The sequence below is a fragment of the Eleutherodactylus coqui genome, chromosome 4 (genome assembly GCF_035609145.1).
Source record: "Eleutherodactylus coqui strain aEleCoq1 chromosome 4, aEleCoq1.hap1, whole genome shotgun sequence".
Taxonomy (NCBI): Eukaryota; Metazoa; Chordata; class Amphibia; order Anura; family Eleutherodactylidae; genus Eleutherodactylus; species Eleutherodactylus coqui.
Window position 1 is genome coordinate 281,984,111 of NC_089840.1, and position 19,262 is coordinate 282,003,372.

The 19,262-nt window shown below is 44.2% G+C and overlaps 1 protein-coding gene across 1 annotated transcript in view; it reads right to left on the bottom strand.

Moving 5' to 3' along the window:
• Window positions 1–19,262, bottom strand: part of LOC136624337 (gastrula zinc finger protein XlCGF57.1-like) — a 721,853-nt gene that overhangs the window by 681,458 nt on the left and 21,133 nt on the right. The gene's annotated exons all lie outside the window — the stretch shown is intronic.

Consider the following 19,262-nt stretch of genomic DNA (forward strand, 5'->3'; position numbering starts at 1 on the left):
CAGCCGCATTACAGGAATGTTACATGTGAGGGGAGGAGATCCATTCACTTATTAACCCCCGAACAGCCGCATTACACGTACGTTACATGTGAGGGGAGGAGATCTATTCACTTATTAACCCCCGAACAGCCGCATTACAGGAATGTTACATGTGAGGGGAGGAGATCCATTCACTTATAAACCCCCGAATAGCCGCAGTACAGGAATGTTACATGTGAGGGGCGGAGATCCATTCACTTATTAACCCTCGAACAACCGCATTACAGGAATGTTACATGTGAGGGGAGGAGATCCATTCACTTATTAACCCCCGAACAGCCGCATTATAGGAATGTTACATGTGAGGGGAGGAGATCCATTTACTTATTAACCCCCGAACAGCCGCATTATAGGAATGTTACATGTGAGGGGAGGAGATCCATTCACTTATTAACCCCCGAACAGCCGCATTACAGGAATGTTACATGTGAGGGGAGGAGATCTATTTACTTATTAATCCCCGAACAGCCGCATTGCAGGTTTTGAATTCACGTCTTACGGAAATAAAGTTGGCGCAGAACCCGGTGAGTTCCTTATTAACCCCTTAATGATCAAGAGCATTCTGGCAGAGAAAGCTGCAGCAAACTGCCTCAAAGTAAATCTGTTCCCGTCGCCCATAGCAACCAATCACAGCTCTATGATTGGTTGCTATGGGCTTCCATAAATCTGCCCGCCAGTGCTGGAGACCCCACATACCTCCAGCTGCAGCCGGACAGGAGCCGTGGGGTTGTTCTGTGCTTACAGGACCTGTGATGATGTCACCATCATGTGATCAGTGTGTGGGAGGAGACAAGGGGTCACATGACCAGTTCTCTGCGCTCAGTGGATGCAGGACTCTGCTGTGTGACCTGCAGTTTATCTGTCCCATCAGGATGTATTCACAGAGTGGATGGAGCGGAGCCGAGCGTGTGTGTGCGAGACGGAGAAGTCGAGCCGAGTGTGTGTGTGCGAGACGGAGGAGCGGAGCCGAGCGTGTGTGTGTGAGACGGAGGAGCAGAGCCGAGCGTGTGTGTGCGAAACGGAGGAGCGGAGCGTGTGCGAGACGGAGAAGTCGAGCCGAGTGTGTGTGTGCGAGACGGAGGAGCGGAGCCGAGCGTGTGTGTGTGAGACGGAGGAGCAGAGCCGAGCGTGTGTGTGCGAAACGGAGGAGCGGAGCGTGTGCGAGACGGAGAAGCCGAGCCGAGTGTGTGTGTGCGAAACGGAGGAGCCGAGCGTGTGTCTGTGAGAAGGAGGAGCGGAGCAGAGCACGTGCGAGGCGGAGGAGTGGAGCCGAGTGTGTGTATTGTGTGCTTAGTATGGATGCTGGGAACCATATATTTGTGCACAAAGCAGACGCTGCGCTGATCGGGGATTAGGGGAGTACAATATATATTTTACATCAAACCCTCAGGGGGCGTTATTACCATCCGCACCCAGCAGGTTGCCGAGATCTCACAGTCCTCCCTGTCCTACATCTTCCTCCTCTCATGCCGTAATCTGAACACTACTCCACCTCCCTCAGACGCGCCCTGGATGAAGCGGCACCCCCCGTGCCCCGAGCCGTCCACCGCAGATCATGACTATCTTGGCGCGCTTCATCTGGCGATGCTCTAGGTGTGCTGAACGACTGTGGCGCAAACCCAAACAGCCAGCAGACTTCACCCACTACAAATATATGCTCAAAACCTACGACCTCGCCCTCCACAACGCCAAACAAGTTTATTTCACCTCCCTCGTCTCCTCACTATCACACAACCCCAAATGACTCCTCAACACCTTCCTTTCCCTCCTCAGCCCCCAAGAACAGGCTCCCATGATGGATCTCGGTGCTGGAGAGCTAGTCGACCACTTTGAAGAAAAAATGTAAAACATCCAAAAAGAAATCCCCAAACACTAAACGGCTACCGCTGATCCCGGCTGCTTCAGCACGGCATCCATCACTTACTATTTATACTAGAACCAATGACAGAGAAGAAGTCTCCAGACTGCTCTCCGCTGCTCACCCCACCTCCTGCTCTAGCGACCCTCTTCCCTCACACCATCTGCAGTCCCTTTCCCTGGCTGTCATTACCCACCTCACCTCCATCTTCTACCTCTCCCTGACCTCTGGTATTTTCCCCGCCTCATTTAAACACTCCATCATATCCCCTCTGCTAAGGAAACTGACCCTTGACCCGACCAATGCTGCCAACTGCCGACTCATATCGAACCTCCCCTTCATCTCTCTGATAACTCTCTCCTCGACTCCCTCCAGTCCAGCTTCTACCCCATACATTCGACCGAAACCCCCTCACAAAAGTATCTGCCCTCACACAATGACCTGATGATGGCCAAATCGAGGGGCGACTACTCCCTACTAATGCTCCTTGATCTCTCTGCTGCATTAGACACTGTCGACCATGACCTCCTCCTTGCTATGCTTCACTCCATAGGTCTAAAGGACACTGCTCTCTCCTGTTTCTGCTCCTACCTCTCTGACCACTCTTTCAGTGTTTCCTGCACTGGCTCTATCTCCTCTCCGTTCCCCTCCATTTTGTGCCAAGGGGGTACTCGCCTGCAGATCGCCAACCTCAACATCAGGGAAATGGTGCACCACATGTGTAGATAGACTCCAGGAGACTTAAACTTTCTTTAACCCTTTCCAGTCCAATGTCGGGCCTGCCCCGACATCATCATTTTCCTCCACAGCTCCGATGTCGGGGCAGGCCCGACACTGCAGTGCAGGAGTGGATCTGCACCCGATCGTCAGGCACATCGGGTGCAGATGCACTCCTTTACTGGTCGTCATCGAGGACCCCCGAGGAGAAGGCAGAAAGGGTTTTTAACCCTTTCTGCCCACTCCTTTACACATTACATAGCGCTCAATTAGCGCTATGCAATGCATAGATTCCGGCCGGCAATCATGTGACCGCCGGTGTTACCTGACCCCCGGCGGTCACATGAACGCCGAGCCGGGAGCCTGCACCGTGCAAGGACCTGCTTACCTGACCGGCGTCTTGTGTATTCTCCTTCTGTCTCCCGACCCGGCGATCATGTGACCGCCAGGTGTCACCTGACCCCAGCGGTCACATGATCGCCGAGCCGGGAGGCAGAAGGAGAATGCACAAGACGCCGGTCAGGTAAGCAGGTCCCTCCCTGCACCCTCCTGAACTCTGTCAGATCAGGAGGGTGCAGGGAAAATGTATTTTTTCTCACCCATTCTCCCAGCTCCAATTTATTTGCAGCTGGGGAGAATGGGTGAGAAAAAATAAATGGATTGGAAAGGGTTAAAATCTGGTGCCTGACAGTTTTATTTCACAGCATTCCAAACATGTAAAGCATAAGGAGAGTCCATAATCTTAGGGGTCACAAAGCCACTGGGCCACCATCGCTAACCCCACCGGGCGTCTACAGGGCATCCTCCTCTTTCAGACTAGCGATGGTTCCCAAACAGATCCCCTCCCCCAAGGATCTCGCTGGTCCAACTTGGACCTCCGGCTAGCAGCCCTTCAGCTCCACTGAGCTAGTACTCGCTCCGCTCTGAGTCTGGCAGGAATTGGTTTTTATGTTTTGCTAGTTGCCACACCCAAAAGGTGTTAACCCTCTCAGTACCGGTATGTCTATGTCTAGCCCTCATGCTTGCATGACATCGGGAAGTTACATTTCTTAGGGGGGCACTTACTGTTGCAATTAGTATTGAATAATCGATTTGTGACCCCTTTACCTTTCCTAATTATGACCTAAAGAATGCTCCTGCCAAATTTCATGTTTGTACGACATCAGGAAGTTAGAGAATTAGATTACATACATTAAACAAGAGTGCAAATACTTTTGCACCTAGCATTGAATAATCAAGTTGTGACCCCTTTACTTTTCCTATTTAAGATGCAAAGAATGCTCTTGAGAAATTTCACGCTTGTACGACACCTGGAAGTTAGAGAGTAGAGAGATATAGATACATATAATAATCAAAATAGCTCTGTAATAACCAATTGCTTATATGTAACAACCTTTGGAATATTTTTTTGTATAACTGTTTTAATAAAATTCTTTGTATTTTTTAAATGCACTGTCCCACTTCTAGCAGTTTGTTTTTTGCAGGAAGCAGATAGCTCTCTGCATTGCACAGTGGTCGAAGTTGGTACTGCCGACTGAGTCATACTGAAGTGAAAGATACTGAGCCTGCAAACCAATCTAGGCCACTGCACAATGTACAGAGCTGTCTGCTTCTTGCAGCTAAACAACTAGAAGTGGGAAAACCCATTTAATGTCTATGCTAAAGATAAAATAATGTTTTTGGCTAGAAGGTTTTCTGATGAGGTGCGGATTGAAGACCAACTTATTCTGGTTCAGGAGAGACATATCAGCTGGTTTTCGACCTTGAAGTTGAGGGTTGTCGCCCTATGTGGAGACTAAGTCCCCTGTGGCTGTCACAGAAGGAGGTGCATGAGTATGTTGAGCAGGAGGCTGGGATATACTAAGGGGTCAATGAGGGGATGGCCTCAGAGTTTGTGGTATAGAACGCCTTTAAGGCTGTTACCAGGGGGTCTTTTTGCCTCCTCCATAGCTGAACAACATTTAAAGGGGTTGTCCCGCGCCGAAACGGTTTATTTATTTTTTTTTTTACCCCCCCCCCCCCCCCCCCGTTCGGCGCGAGACAACCCCGATGCAGGGGTTAAAAAAACCCGCACAGCGCTTACCTGAATCCCGGCGGTCCGGCGTCTTCATACTTACCTGCTGAAGATGGCCGCCGGGATCCTCTGTCTCCGTGTACCGCAGGGCTTCTGTGCGGTCCATTGCCGATTCCAGCCTCCTGATTGGCTGGAATCGGCACGTGACGGGGCGGAGCTACACGGAGCCGGCATTCTACACCAGCGGCCCCATAGAAGACTGCAGAAGACCCGGACTGCGCAAGCGCGGCTAATTTGGCCATCGGAGGGCGAAAATTAGTCGGCTCCATGGGAACGAGGACGCCAGCAACGGAGCAGGTAAGTATAAAACTTTTTATAACTTCTGTATGGCTCATAATTAATGCACAATGTACATTACAAAGTGCATTAATATGGCCATACAGAAGTGTATAGACCCACTTGCTGCCGCGGGACAACCCCTTTAAGGTCCCTGCGGGCCACCCGATTAGATTTGGAGCGCCGCCTTGACTCAGCAGAGGCCAAACATGTAGCATATCCTTCCCCGGAAACTTCCTTAGGTCTCAGTGACCTGCGATGGGACTATAAACTGCTGCTCATTTAATATACAAAAAATAAACTTCTTTATTCCAGTCACCAGGTTTTTCATTAGGGAGATAAAAACGGTCACTTGCTGGCCAACTTGGCCAGAGAGGATCAGTCACTACCACCAATTACAGCGATGTGGGATAACGCGGGTGCCCTAATACATGACCATAAATTAGTTAACCAAGCATTTGCCCAATTCTATAGAGACCTTTAAACTAAGCAGCTCTGATGAACAACTGCTAGCTTATCTCGACGCTATCCCCTTCCGTATGCTGAGCAGTAATAGTGCAACCTACCTGGATGGAGCCCTGAGTATAGAGGAAATAAGGGAAGCCATTAAGTCGCTCCCCAACAGGAAATCACCAGGTGCAGACGGGCTTCCTGGGGAGTGGTATGAAAAGAATGTGGAGCTTTTGACCCCTCGACTCCTAACACTGTACAACTCTATCCTGCGAGAAGGGGCTCTTCTGGATACCATGCGCAATGCCCTAATAGTCATGATCCCTAAAACTGGAAAAGACCGACTGCGGCTCTCACCACCCCATTTCACTCCTTAATAACATAAGAATTGTTGCAAAAATACTGGCGACACATATAAACTCAGTTGTTGGGGAGATCATACATGCTGACCAGTCTGGTCTCATGCCTGGCAAAAGCACAGACTTGAACTTAAGGCGACTTTTCAACCATCTGACGTTTAAGCACACCAACTGTGGGAAGCGCACCTTGGTAGTTATAGACCAGGCAAAGGCCTTTGATTCAGTAGAGTGGAAGTACTTGTGGGTAGTGATGCGGTGCTATGGATTCGTGCCAACCTTTATTAGGTTGGGATCCTGTATTTAAACTAATAATCATGTTTCTGCCCAGTTTCCCCTGGGTAGGGGTGCAGGGCAGGGATGCCCTCTGTCTGCCACCTTGTTTGCCCTTACTGTAGAGCCTCTTGTGATCTAGGTTTGAACATTGCTGACAGTAAAGGGGTTTAAACTGAGCGATTACAAAGAGCACATTGTGCTTTATGCGGATGACACTCTCCTCTTTCTCCAGGAACTAGAATCTTCTCTTGACTCAGAAATGGGTGGCTGCTATCCCCGATCTGCTATTGGGGGAAGATGAGGACATACTAAAGGGCTCTGGTTCTCCTTTGATTAGCGCTAGAGACAGGCTCATCCAGGCCAAGTTCCTGCACCACATATACTATACACCTTCCAGGCTGCGCACTATGGGTCTGCTCCCTTCGGCAATATGTCTGGTTTCTGATGGGACCATCATGTATGGGTTTTGGCAGTGTGCTGTCCTGAAAGACTTTTGGTGGGACAATAACTTATTTTTTCCATTGAGATAGTTGTGTGAGGGCTCATTTTTTTGCGGTATGTTTTGTGGTTTCTATTGGTATCATTTTAAAGTGTGTGTGACTTTTTCAACGCTTTTTATTACATTTTTCTTGGAGACGCCATGACCAAAAATGTGCAATTATGCCATTGTTTTTTTTTTCTGATGACATTCACCATACGGCATAAATAACGTGTTACTTTTATAGATTGGACTTTTATGGATGCAGCGATACCAAATCTGCTTTTATTTATATTATTATTACTAACATGGGAAAATGTTTATTTATTTTTTAACTTTTAATTCCTCTATTTTTTCCAAAAATTAAAAAAAAATAAAAATTAACTTATTATTCTTTTTTTTAGTCCCCATAGGGGACGTTTGATTGTTCATACATACCCCATTTTGACTGGCAATCTGTGAAGGCATGACACAGGCATGCCACTATAGGCATTTCTTCATGGCAGCCTTGGGGCTTTCAGAAAGCCTCCAGCTACTGAGACAACTGATTGGAACCCTGTGAACAACAATCAGGGCATTTAGAAGGTTAACAGCTGCGATTAGCATTAGCGCTGATCGTAGCTGTTGCAGGCGGGTGTATGCTACAGCTTTTCCCAGAAAATAAGACACTGTCTTATATAAATTTTTGCCTCAAAAGAGGCAAAGTGTCTTATTTTTGGGGGTGGGTCTTATAATACTTACCTAACAGCCAGCGTTCGGATTCCTCGCTCTGGTCTCCGGTACTGCTGCAGGCTTCCGTGTCCTCCTGCATGCCGACAGAATAGTTCTTCCTAGTAGCAGGGCTTGAGTACCCCATCTCCAGCAAGCTAATGCTCTGATTGGTTAATCGAGCGCCACATCACGAGTCCCCCACGCGCCTGTACCTTTAAAAAGGGAACGTTCTTGGTGGTCCCACGATACAGCACTTTAATATTATACAAAATAATATAATTTTGTCCCCACCAATGGCTTCTTGGTGTGGAGTGCAAGTGGAGGACATTTGGGGTGGGAGCAAATCTCGCTAACAATACTGTAGCATAGAAATATAATTATTGAATGATAATCTTTATTTATGTAGCGCCAATATATTCTGCAGCGCTGACAAGACAGGGGAAATAAAAACAAGACCACGGTTACCAAGGGTCCTGCTCCAACAAGCTTACATACTACAAATAATGCGGTGATCCAAAAGGTAACGGGGCTGGAGATGTGCACAGTATGGTGAGATGGAGAGTGAGGGATGCTATACACATAGACAATAATCAAATTGGGCAATATAGTGGCTAAACCGGTATGACTGAAGGTGGCGGTTGATTACAGCTAGCAGGAATTGCAGTCGGTAGGACAGGGAGCATGTTATCAGGTAGAGTACAGAGAGCTTTGGTTTAGGGTATACAGTATACTTCCCTGAAGAGGTGCGTTTTTAGAGCACGCCTGAAGTTTAGTGAGTCAGTGATTGCCCGGATAGTTGGGGGTAGCACGTTCCAGAGGACTGGTGCTGCTCTGGACAAGTCTTGGAGGCGGGAATGAGAGGTTCAAATTTTATTTTTTTTTTTGTTAATTCACTTTTTATTGAAGAAGTTTTCAGAATACAAGGTATACATGAGATTGAACGTGCACTTTGCAAAATTATAGCTTGACATCAGATATATTGTTTATGAAATTGTCAGCCAGCTCAAACAAAAGTTTTATTTATATCCTAAAGCCAGTACCAGCAGGTCCCTCCCGCCCAGGTTTGTTTGCTTAAAGGCTTTATTTGCCGGGCCGGAGTGAGCCGCTGCCTACCTTCCACAAGCGCACTCATGCATATGGAAATCTGTAATAACTTTACCTAATGTTAATCGAATATTAACCAGGGGAGTGGGGAAGGGTAAAGGATGGGGAGAGAAAGGATGGGAGGGGGGGGTGGCGCTATTATCCACGGGGTGGAGTCAGAGTTTCCGACCCACCCTGTTTGTGTTATTAACTTCTGTCTGCGTTCCGTATGGTCTGTTGCTCCTGAGACCAGTTACCTTGCCTCTCTGTTCGTGTCCCTGCTTGCGAGTTGTCGCGCCCTCCGTTTGTAGGATGCCAAAATTATTAGCGGAATCTGAACCAGACCAGAAAAGTCTGTATAGATTGCCGCGTCTCCGCCGGGGGATAATAGAGAGGCAGCTTTCCGAGGGCGCGGCCGATCCGCTGTCTTATGAGCTAAGTTCTTACTTTAGCCTCAGGGCCATTATTTCGTATAGGGTTGCGATATGGTTTTGTCTAATGGCTAATGGCTAAGAGGAGTGGTCAACCTTCTAGTCTGTGTTTCATGCTCCTCATTCTCTGAGGGTTATATGGGTATAGTATATTCATGTATGATTTGGCTTAATTACGTTCCGGTAGGGGGAACTCTAAAATCTCAGAGCCTAATCACTTGTTGTGGTGTTGGATTGGTAGCTTACCCAAGGCGACCATATGTTGAGTTTGTCCAACTCAGAATCTCCTCAAACTGATGTATCTGAGCCATCTTTTCTTTCCACATTTTTTTGGAGGGACATGTTGTACTTCTCCAGTATAGGGGGATCAGTGCTTTTGCTGCTGCTAACATAAAAGAGATGAGTTTGTCTTTTTGAGGGTTAAATGTCTTATTTGGTTTGCTCAGAATTATCACGTCCGGAGATAGCTAGAAGGCTTTCTTGAGAATTATTGTAATTTCCTTTTCAATTTCTGTCCAGAAGGGTTTTATTATCTTGCAACTCCACCATATGTGAAGGTATGAGCCTACATTCTCTTGACAGCGCCAACACTTGTTTGAGTCAGAGAGTTTATAGGTGAAAAGCCACTCGGGGGTCTTATACCATCTGGATAGGAGTTTATAGTGGTTTTCTTGGAGGCGTACGCATGGTGAGATACCGTAGGCGGATTTAAATATCGTTTTAAGTTCAGCATCTAAAAATTTTTATTTCTAGTTCCTTCTCCCAGGACGTGATAAAGGTCGGTCTAATCAAATTGTTGGTTGATATAAAGTTTTTGGTTATGTCGGATATTGTCCTAGATTCTGTATTTTATTTTTTTATTAATCTTTCGAATTCTGTTGTCGGTCTTGTTGAGAGATGTTCTCTTTTAAAATTTGAGATTACATTTGAGATGTGCGCGATGTGTAGCTCTTGCAGCTTCTTTTGTGTGCATAGGGTGTTTATTATAGAAGTGGGTTCTTTGTGCATGATTGTTTGTAAGTCAGGGATTGAAAATCTTTCAAAGGTATTCCAGAGGTTCTCTGGAATCCATGGCTTAGGATTCTTGATGACATGAGGGAGTAAGTTTAGGGGTGTACAGGGGGATGGTGGGGGTGCTAGTGAGAGGTTCAAATTTGAGGGGCACTTAATCTGATTTTGTTAGCAGAGCGGAGGGCTCGGGCTGTGTACTGAATTGAGAGGAGGGGCAATGTAGGGCGGCGCGATGCTGTTGAGGGCTTTGTGGATGAGGGTGCTGAGTTTAAATTCTATTCTGTATTTGACAGGCAGCCAGTGCAGTGACTGGCATAGGGCAGAGGCATCTGAGTAGGATGAGGGCTAGTCTGGGATTGGGAGGTTATTTACTGCCGGATGTCATCAATTTTCTTTTTGAAGTAAGCAGCCAGCTTTTCAGCACTGACATCCATTACTGGTGTCTGAAATTCTGGGCTGAGAAGGGAGTGCAAAGAGTCAAAGAGTCATTTAGGGTCGTGAGATAGTGAGGAGACGAGAGAGGTGAAGTAGACTTGCTTGGCATGGTGGAGTGCTAGTTTGTAGGTTCTAAGCATGAATTTGAAACAGAGAAAGTCTGCGGACTTTTGAGACTTTCTCCACAGCCATTCAGCACACCTAGAGCACCGCTGGATGAAGCGCGTTTGAGGTGTGAGCCAGGGCTGCCGTGGTCTGCATCAGATAACTTGGGTCACGCAGGGCGCCGCTTCATCCAGGGCATGTTTGAGAGCGGTGTTGTAGTGTGCGGCAGCCAGGTTGGGGCAGGAGAGGAGAGAGATAGGGAACAGAAAGGACTGTAAGCACTCAGCAAAGACCTGGGTGTGAATGGCCTGAAGGTTCCTGCAAGTATGGTAAGTAGGAGGGTCTAGGGAGATACTAGGAAGCTTGACAGAGAAAGAGAGGAGGTTATGGTCCAAGAGCGGGAGAGGTGAGTTAGTGAAGTTGGAAGCAGAGCAGAGACGGAGGAAGACCAGATCCAGGAGTATTGCCATCCTTGTGAGTGGGAGAGGCTGCGAGTTGTGAGAGACCAAGGGAGGAGGTGAGAGAAGCTAAGAGGCAGATGGGGAGACGGGGTCGTTAGTGGGGATGTTGAAGTCTCCTAGGATGAGGGTTGGGATTTTGGAGGAGAGCAAGTGGGGGAGCCAGGTGGCAAAGTGGACCAGAAACAGGAGCAGAGCACCCGGGGGCGGTAGATAACTGCTTCTTACATGGACAGAGGACAGAAAAGTCATAGGGCTTATACCTCAAATGATGGGAAAGTGAGTGAGGTTACCAGGGGGATGACCTGCAGGGTGCTTTGCGAGGAGAGAAGAACGCCTACTCCTCCACCTCGCTTGTCTTTTGGTCTCAGGGTATGGGAGAACTGCAGGTCATTGTAAGACAATTCAGCAGGGGAGGCCGTGTCAGACTGCTGTATCCACGTTTCTGTTAGAGCTAGCAGGTTTAGGGATTTAGCTGTGAAAAAGTCATAGATGGTAAGGAGTTTGTTGCATGCTGACTGGCAGTTCCAGAGCATTGAAAGGAAATCAGGGAGGATATGCACAAACTAGTGGTTGGGCTAGAAGGGTGACTCAGTGGGGCAGGTGGGGGGTAATAGTTGGAGGCACCAGAGGGTGGGCCAGGATTGGGAGAAATGTCCCCTGAGGCTAGTAACAGCAGGATAGCGAGAGGGAGCAGGTGGGTAGGGGATTTATGAAGGCCGATAGTTATGTTTCACTGTGGCTTCAGGGAGATTGAGTCATTTTAGGAAAGTGAAGAGTGCATGTGAGCTGTGCATAGGTGAAGAAAGGAGAGAGAGGCTAATATGGATAGAATGTACCAGAGGTGAGCGTTGGACATAGGTTTAATAGAAAACAGTAAAGATAAGAATAGAGACTACAGTAGTAGTGATGATCAGGAAGTGCAAGGTTTTAAGACAGTTTATGCGGCACACCTGTTTCTTGCTCTGTTGAACTGCCATGTTAAACTTCATAAATGTTACACTTAATCTCGGGCACAATTCAGCACAGGGAGCATATGTGTGTCAGTGAATGGAAACTACTTTTAAAACCAAGCAACAGCCAACAGCTGGGAGGGACTAGTTTAGGTAGATTCATTAAGCATATAGCCAGTGACCCACCCAGAGGTTTTATGGCTTGCTTACATAAACAACACCTCACCACTATGATATAATGTCCATTATTTATGAGATGATGCTAGATCGAATGTCTCCGTAGTGGTCATCTCTTGCAATTGTTCTTTAGATAGCATAGAAGAACTTGAAGAGTCTACCTGTTGACAATGGTTATGGCTTTCTCTTTTAGTGTCCCCTTTCCCTTTGATTTCCTTGACCGCCAGACGGGAATTCCGGTCAGAAATGGGAGCTGGTGAGTTAACCGGTGAAGGAGGCATTTCAAGGTCCATTGCTGCCAAATCAGGGTCTTGGTAGGTGAAATAGGAGCCGTCATGGCTGTATATCTTCAGGGTTGCTGGGTAAATCAGCATAAACTTGATCTGCCTCCTGTACAATAGGGGAGAGTGCTTTCCTTTTGCATTGAACTTCAGCAGATTAGTTTGCAAAAATCAAGACTTTGTGTCCCTTGAATTCCAGAGTGCTCTGGTAGCTTTTAAAGATCCTTAGTATTTTAGCTTTATCAGTGTAGTCTAAGTACTTTACTACCGTGTTTCCCCAAAAATAAGACAACGTCTAATATTAATTTTTGTTCAAAAAGGTTTAACTTCTTTACATGTATAGCTGCCTGGACACTATTTAAATTGACTTTTTTAATTGTTAGCAGGGCTTAATATTGGAGTAGGGCTTATATTTCAAGCATCCTCAAAAAGCCTGAAAAATCCTTCTGCATCCTCAAAAATTCTGGAAAATCATGCTATGTCTTATTTTTAGGGCATGTCTTTTTTTCAGGGAAACAGGGTATGACCGGATGTGGGCGGGGCTTAGGATCTCTTGTACGTTAATCTTGCCTTATGCGGGGGTCCGGCCCTAAATCGGTAAACTTGCTCCATTTTTCAAGAAGATGGGCAGCCTAAAGCGGATGGAATTTCTTGTTTGCATATTTGGTATAAATATTTCTGTAGGTAAAAACAAAACAAGAAACAGAATGATAGCGCTCCAATGGTTATTAAATTATTATTGAGATATAAAGAATTTCTCAAACAACCCTCCTGGTGTCCCGAAACATCAAGAATCCTAGAATGCAAAAAGTAACCTTGATTGTATTCAATGGATGGAATCCAATAGTGCTGGTCAAATAACATCCCTGGGGAGAGCGTCACGAGGTGGCTCTAGGTATGGAGATACCAGAGAACAAGAAAAGGTTCTAGACAACAGTATAAAAAAGACCTTACCTTTGTGCACCTTTTTTGAGATGTGAGTAACACCACTTGAATATATCGAAGAAAAATCAGTCAGTACACTAAGGAAAAAGGAGATGTATTGGATACATCGTTTAAATACATTAACCCCTTGTGGACTGAACGAGGTATTGGAAACATTTTAGCATCATCCCTTTTTTGTTTAGGACGACTAATTTTGATACATTAAATTTCTAATTGGAAAAGGTAATAAAATCTAGAATCATTTTATAAATAACTTTTAATACTTTTCAGTATTGGCAGTAAGTCTAATTAAATATTTTTTATCTTATGATCATATCTCGGTATGGTTATTTTTTCTTTTCTTTCCTTTTTTATTTCTATTAGGGATTAACTAACCAGTATTGGTATTCATATATTTTTATTTATATTCTATAATAGATTGTAAATATTGTCTATCTAATTGTGATTTTTTTAATTTTCAGCATCACGCTATGAAAAACCGCTACAAAACCGTGCCGATTTTAGCAAGGTGTACGATTTGCCAGTTAATTGCCGAGTTGCGCGTTGACAGCCGGCTGTCAATAAAGTTGATTTGGAATACATGGGACGCAGATGCGTTCCATGTCACGTACCAACGTTCTGACGTCATACGTTACGTTTATCGTGACATGTACGACCCTTTGCGAGGAGCGTTCCCGCCCCCCGGAACAAACACCACTGATTGTTATCGGCCCTTAGGCAGCCGGCTTGTATTAAGTGTGTATTTAGTATTGTATATATGTATGTCTCTGTAGTAATGTAAATGAACTTGAAAAAGGCGATAATATTTTGCCGAAACGCGTCGCTCTTTATTTCTAAATAAATTCTTTTTCCCAACGAGCGCAAAGATAGCTATTTTTCTTTCTGATACGAATATTGTACCAAGCACCGAACCGGGCGTTTTGTTTGCTGATTCTTCGCTGCTTTCCGTGAAGCTACGGATGGGGGAATAAAGATTTTTATACAAAGCTTTCCTGGACATCGGTGTCGGCGGGGATTATCAGCTGATTCTCCCTGCGCGGCACCAGATGAGTGCTCTATGATTATATGCACGTTAGCCCTATATGAATCCCATTGGAAAAACCTGGCGCATCCCTGACTGTCTCTAAGTTACTGACACGGTGCAGTTTTACAAAGTGGCTCCAAGCCGCATAGTCCGGGCCGGCTTTTCCTGGAGTGGTCAAAGCGAAGGGTGAGATGGCCACTCCCGTGTGCCAAGTGAGGCTGGTAATAGGCCTCATAAAAACCTGGGCCTGCAGGTCTGAGGACCAGACTGGCTGTGCGCAGCAAGCCGTGGTTTTTGACAGTGAGTAGTCAGGACCGATCTATGTATAGTGAGTGCTCAGACGAGCAGATGTTCATTTCTGTTGGCCTGGAGTTAAGGCCTGTTTTACTTCGTTTTCTGAAATAAACCCAGGCGAAGCCTGGACTAAAGAACTTTATTTCCTTGTGTCACTGTCTCTGGCCATGGATGACCAGGCGGCTACCTTATCCTGACGCTAATCCCTCACAGTATATAAAAAGATAAATTATCAATTTATAAAGAAACATTTAAAACATTATCCTAAAAATAAACAACAGTGGTTGATAAATACCTGAAATGTCAATGAATAGATCGATATGCTTGTAGCCTCAATGTAATAATCAGATTAAATATAAAATGATAATATATCTGCTATAAAATTAATTAAGGGAAAGCTAGATCTTTTCAAGTACCTCATTGAGACCATGAGGATGTAAAGTATTAAAACAAAAAATGTAAAACATCTCCTTAGTTCTGAGTTTAGTGAATTCGCCTTTAGGAATGTTTTTTAATCGGTGTGATTTTCATTGAAGAGGGATCCAAGTTGTGATACATGGAAAAGTGCTTAGAGACAGTGTGTTTTAGGTAATTTCTTTTGGTATTGTATCTATGTTGGTTAATACGATTTCGTAGGGTGTCTACTGTATGGCCAACATATTGTTTTTGGCAAGGACATTTAATTAAGTAAATCAGATGTTCAGAACCGCAGTTCAAAAATTGCTTGATCTGAAAAGGTATACTGTCAGTTCCCATATTGATTGATTGCCTTCGGTGGAATATATTCTCGCAACATTCGCAGCCAGGGGTTCCACATCTATATGCTCCTGTATTCAGAGTAGAAGAAAAAATTGGAAGACCCTTTGTTTTAGTGTTTTTTTGGAATTTGCGATGGCATGATGGAGCTAGAATATTTCCCAACGTCTTGCTCCTCCTAAAGATCAGGTTAGGGTTGGTGGAAAGTATTTCTGAGATTAAAGGATCTCCTTTTAGAATATGCCATCGTTTATTTAGGATATTCCTCAGTTCCCTTTGTTTTGAGTTATATCTCGTGATGGAGCAGAGATCATAGCGACCTTCATTCTTCTCAGATGTCATTTGTTTTGTTATTATTATATTAGTATGTATTGGCCCGCCCTCTTGCCTAGCTCTAATATAAGATGTTTTTAATAGGGCTTCTGGATCCTTTTTTTCTTTCAACCTATTATACAGAATTTTTGCCTGCTCGTCAAGTGTTTCAAGGGTAGAACAGTTTCTTCGGATCCGTTTGAATTGTCCGAAAGGAACGTTTAATTTCCATTTTTCGCATGGCCACTTCTGAAGTCCAGGAAACTGTTGGCATCCACTTGTTTAAAATGTGTTTTTGTGCAAATGTTATTTTCCTTAATATAGATGTCCAAATCCAAGAAAGTAACTTGCGTAATGCTACAAGTGCCAGTGAATTCTAAACCCCATGTGTTTAGGTTCAGATTTTTGATAAATTGTTTTACTTCTCCCATGGTGTCGTCCCAAAGAAAGATGATGTCATCATTGTATAGTCTATAGAAATAGATGTGGGGATCTTTGATGTTTTCTTCAAATGCGCCCATGTAGATGTTCGCATAGCAGGGCGCGCATTTGGTCCCCATGGCGGTCCCCCTTGTTTGCAGGTAGAAGTGGTTGTTAAATTTAAAATAATTATTGTAAAGAATAAATTCCACACTGTCCAACAGAAATTGTTTTCGTTTTGGTGGAATTAAAGTATCCTTTTCTAAAAAGTGGGCAATGGCCTCAATTCCTTGTAAATGGGGGATGTTAGAATATGGGGAGCAAACGTCAAGAGTTACCCATATGTATGTTTTTTTCCAAGGGATCTGTTGCAATAGGGATAATAATTGAGATGTGTCCTTCAAATATGCAGGGAGTTTTGTTACAAATCTTTGTAGTTGTCTGTCGACATATTGTAGCTGGTGAGTGAAACAAATACCCTCTATGATGGGTCTTCCATCCAAAATCAAAAAATTACAGAGGAATCTAAAGCAAAAAAATTGAAAAAAAGATATTTCCCTTGGGAATATAAAGCTACCCCACATGTCAAATTTGCAGATAATAGAAAAACACACAACATTTATCAAAACAGAAGAAATACTTTTGAATTATATAATCATCCAGAAAGAACCCATCACTGTAACAGAAATTCCTCCTTTTCTAACTCTAGATCCAACCAATATCCAGACCCCTATGAGTACCAATACAATGATCATCTAGTTACCTCTTTTGGGATCTGTGAACGGGGTCTTACGCCTAATCCCTCCGCCCCCCCAGACTAGATGGATAGCATTACAACCCTTTTCATTCTGAAATATTATTTAGACATATCCCAAGAGAATCTACTTGGAAGCACAGATACCCTAGAAACCCTACCCAAGAAAGGGCACTGAGAGCCAATAGAAGAAGATATAATTACTCTAAAAAAAACACTTATGATTCTAATCCATTAAATAATAATTTACCTTCAAAACCCACATTCCCTTCCATTATTTCTAATAGTCCAAACTCCTCTGGAGAAAACATAACACAAGTTCCATTGGATAAACCATCCCCAACTAACTCTTCAACCAACCCACCCAATTCCCAATATATTCAGATATGCGTTTAGAACCACCAGCTATGGAGAATATCGCAGGAATCAGATTTGATCAATTTTTCTACGAAGTAAGGAAAATACCCCTCTTAGAACCAATATTAATATTGATCCTATCCTTCCAACTAGCTAATCATTTGAGATTACCAACAATACAAATCATGTTACTACCCCGATAACATCTTTTTTAGGGGAGACAACCCCTCGACTTTCAGAAACAGAGGGTCTAATAAGCAACACCCGGGTCACACGGAGTTCTGTGCTGTCCCTGAACCCCAAAGGAAAAACACTACTCAAAACCATTGGGAACAACCCGATGGGATGTTCAAAAATTACTCACTTTTATCAGTCACACAACAGATCAGAAAAAGAAGGAGAAGAAGTGGTGAATAGACAGGGAGAAAAACACGCCAGAATTCTAAAAACAATTTGGAAGATACAAACTCCAACGATGAAGAGATAAAATTGGGTATATTCAATATCTCTGGATACACTTTGAAAAAAAAAGAAGTGGAATTACTATCCAGGGGCTTGTCCTTTAGTCCATCAAGCGAGCCTGATCTTTTCGAACTCTTTATAGACCTTAATTACTTTGTAAGAAAATTGACACTAAAGAGATTCTACTCACTAAATGAGAACAAACTCCCACCTGAGGGATCATACTGTAGAGTTATAAAACTGAGAGAGCCCTTAGAGGACTCCATACTTGAAGACACCACTCCCACTAGAAAACCATTAACCACCAACCTTAAATTACCCAGTAAATTCTATCCGACGGAGACCAAAGCTCCCTATATAACTACTTTTTAACAGCAAAGTTTTGGAAGACTTTAGAACACTAACCAACAATAAAAATAGTAACAAAAATAAATACCATAAAGCATGGCGTCAGAACCGGAAGCTCACATTGCCATGTTTAGAGATGAAAAAGTCGCTCTCATGCAGTTCAATTGTATTCCATAAATGTGACCATTGCATTACGGTTAGTGAAACCTCATACAGTTCCAAAAGTTTTTCTTTGTCTTCTTCTGGATCAACAGGGAAGAAGGGGGTTAATAGGCTGGATATTTGTCTTTTTTTAGCTTAGCATACTATATTACGATTTTGATCATTTTAGATTTGTGAATTTAGACTGCATACATTCATTTGTAGAAGCTGTGAATGCTGTACACAGCGGACAAGCGACCATCACCTACGACCACAATGCTACAGCAATCTGCCTGGCCCTGCACTGCAAACCAATTTTTCCCACACTGGACAGGAGAAGAGAGTAGAAGGGACGATGCCGATTGATCCCGCCTCTGTCCTCAAACATCCAAGCTTGAAGTGGTTAGAATACAGGCTGATATGTACCCAGCTTTACTGGACTCCTGCATGCATGCCAAGTGAAGGCTCAAATCATCCACCTGATCCGTTATAACGCACTCCAGAACTCTACAATACACATAGAAATAAAACACTGCCACTACTAGTTGATCAACGGTGCACTGGAACTCGATTTATGAATAATTAATACAATCTTCGGAGAATATGGTTCGTTTTTAAAACTGACAGGACTTGAACTGATAAATTCTAGATTTATTCTACAAAAGATCTAGTAGTGCCAAAATATATAGCATGTATAAAGATATACAAAAAGGTTGTTGCATGGGGAGAATAAGGACATACAGGCAATAAACACTCAGCAGTATATTAAAAATAAACAGGATTAAAATAAAAGAAAGTTACCAGATTTTGGGATACACGGCCCAAAGGGATCCAGAGCAGAGGGACGCCCATATACCGAAGTATAGCTCCATGGATTGACCGGTTAGAACTGTGGGGTCCCCCAATACACACCTTCTCCCCACCCCTCTGAGGTCATACAGAGAAGGGAGGGTCGGATTTGTAGGAACTCAAAAATCGTAATTCCCTAGTTTCAGTCATATCTCGGTGGGAGGGTCTCTAATCATGAAGATATGCTGCCATATTTCTTGTCATGATTTTATCTAAGCATGAATATCAAGCATGAGGCAAAAATCATAACCAGGTATGGGTTTACGTAGTTTGAGGGGAATTCCTGAGCTTGGGGTGAGGTATGGGGAAGTAATAAAATTATCTCTCTAAAGGCAACAACCACCAGCCTGGGGAGAGCAAATCAGCATCTACCTGTCAAAAGGCCACTTGTATTGACATTGGGACAAAGGATTTCCTGTCCTCTTGTATAT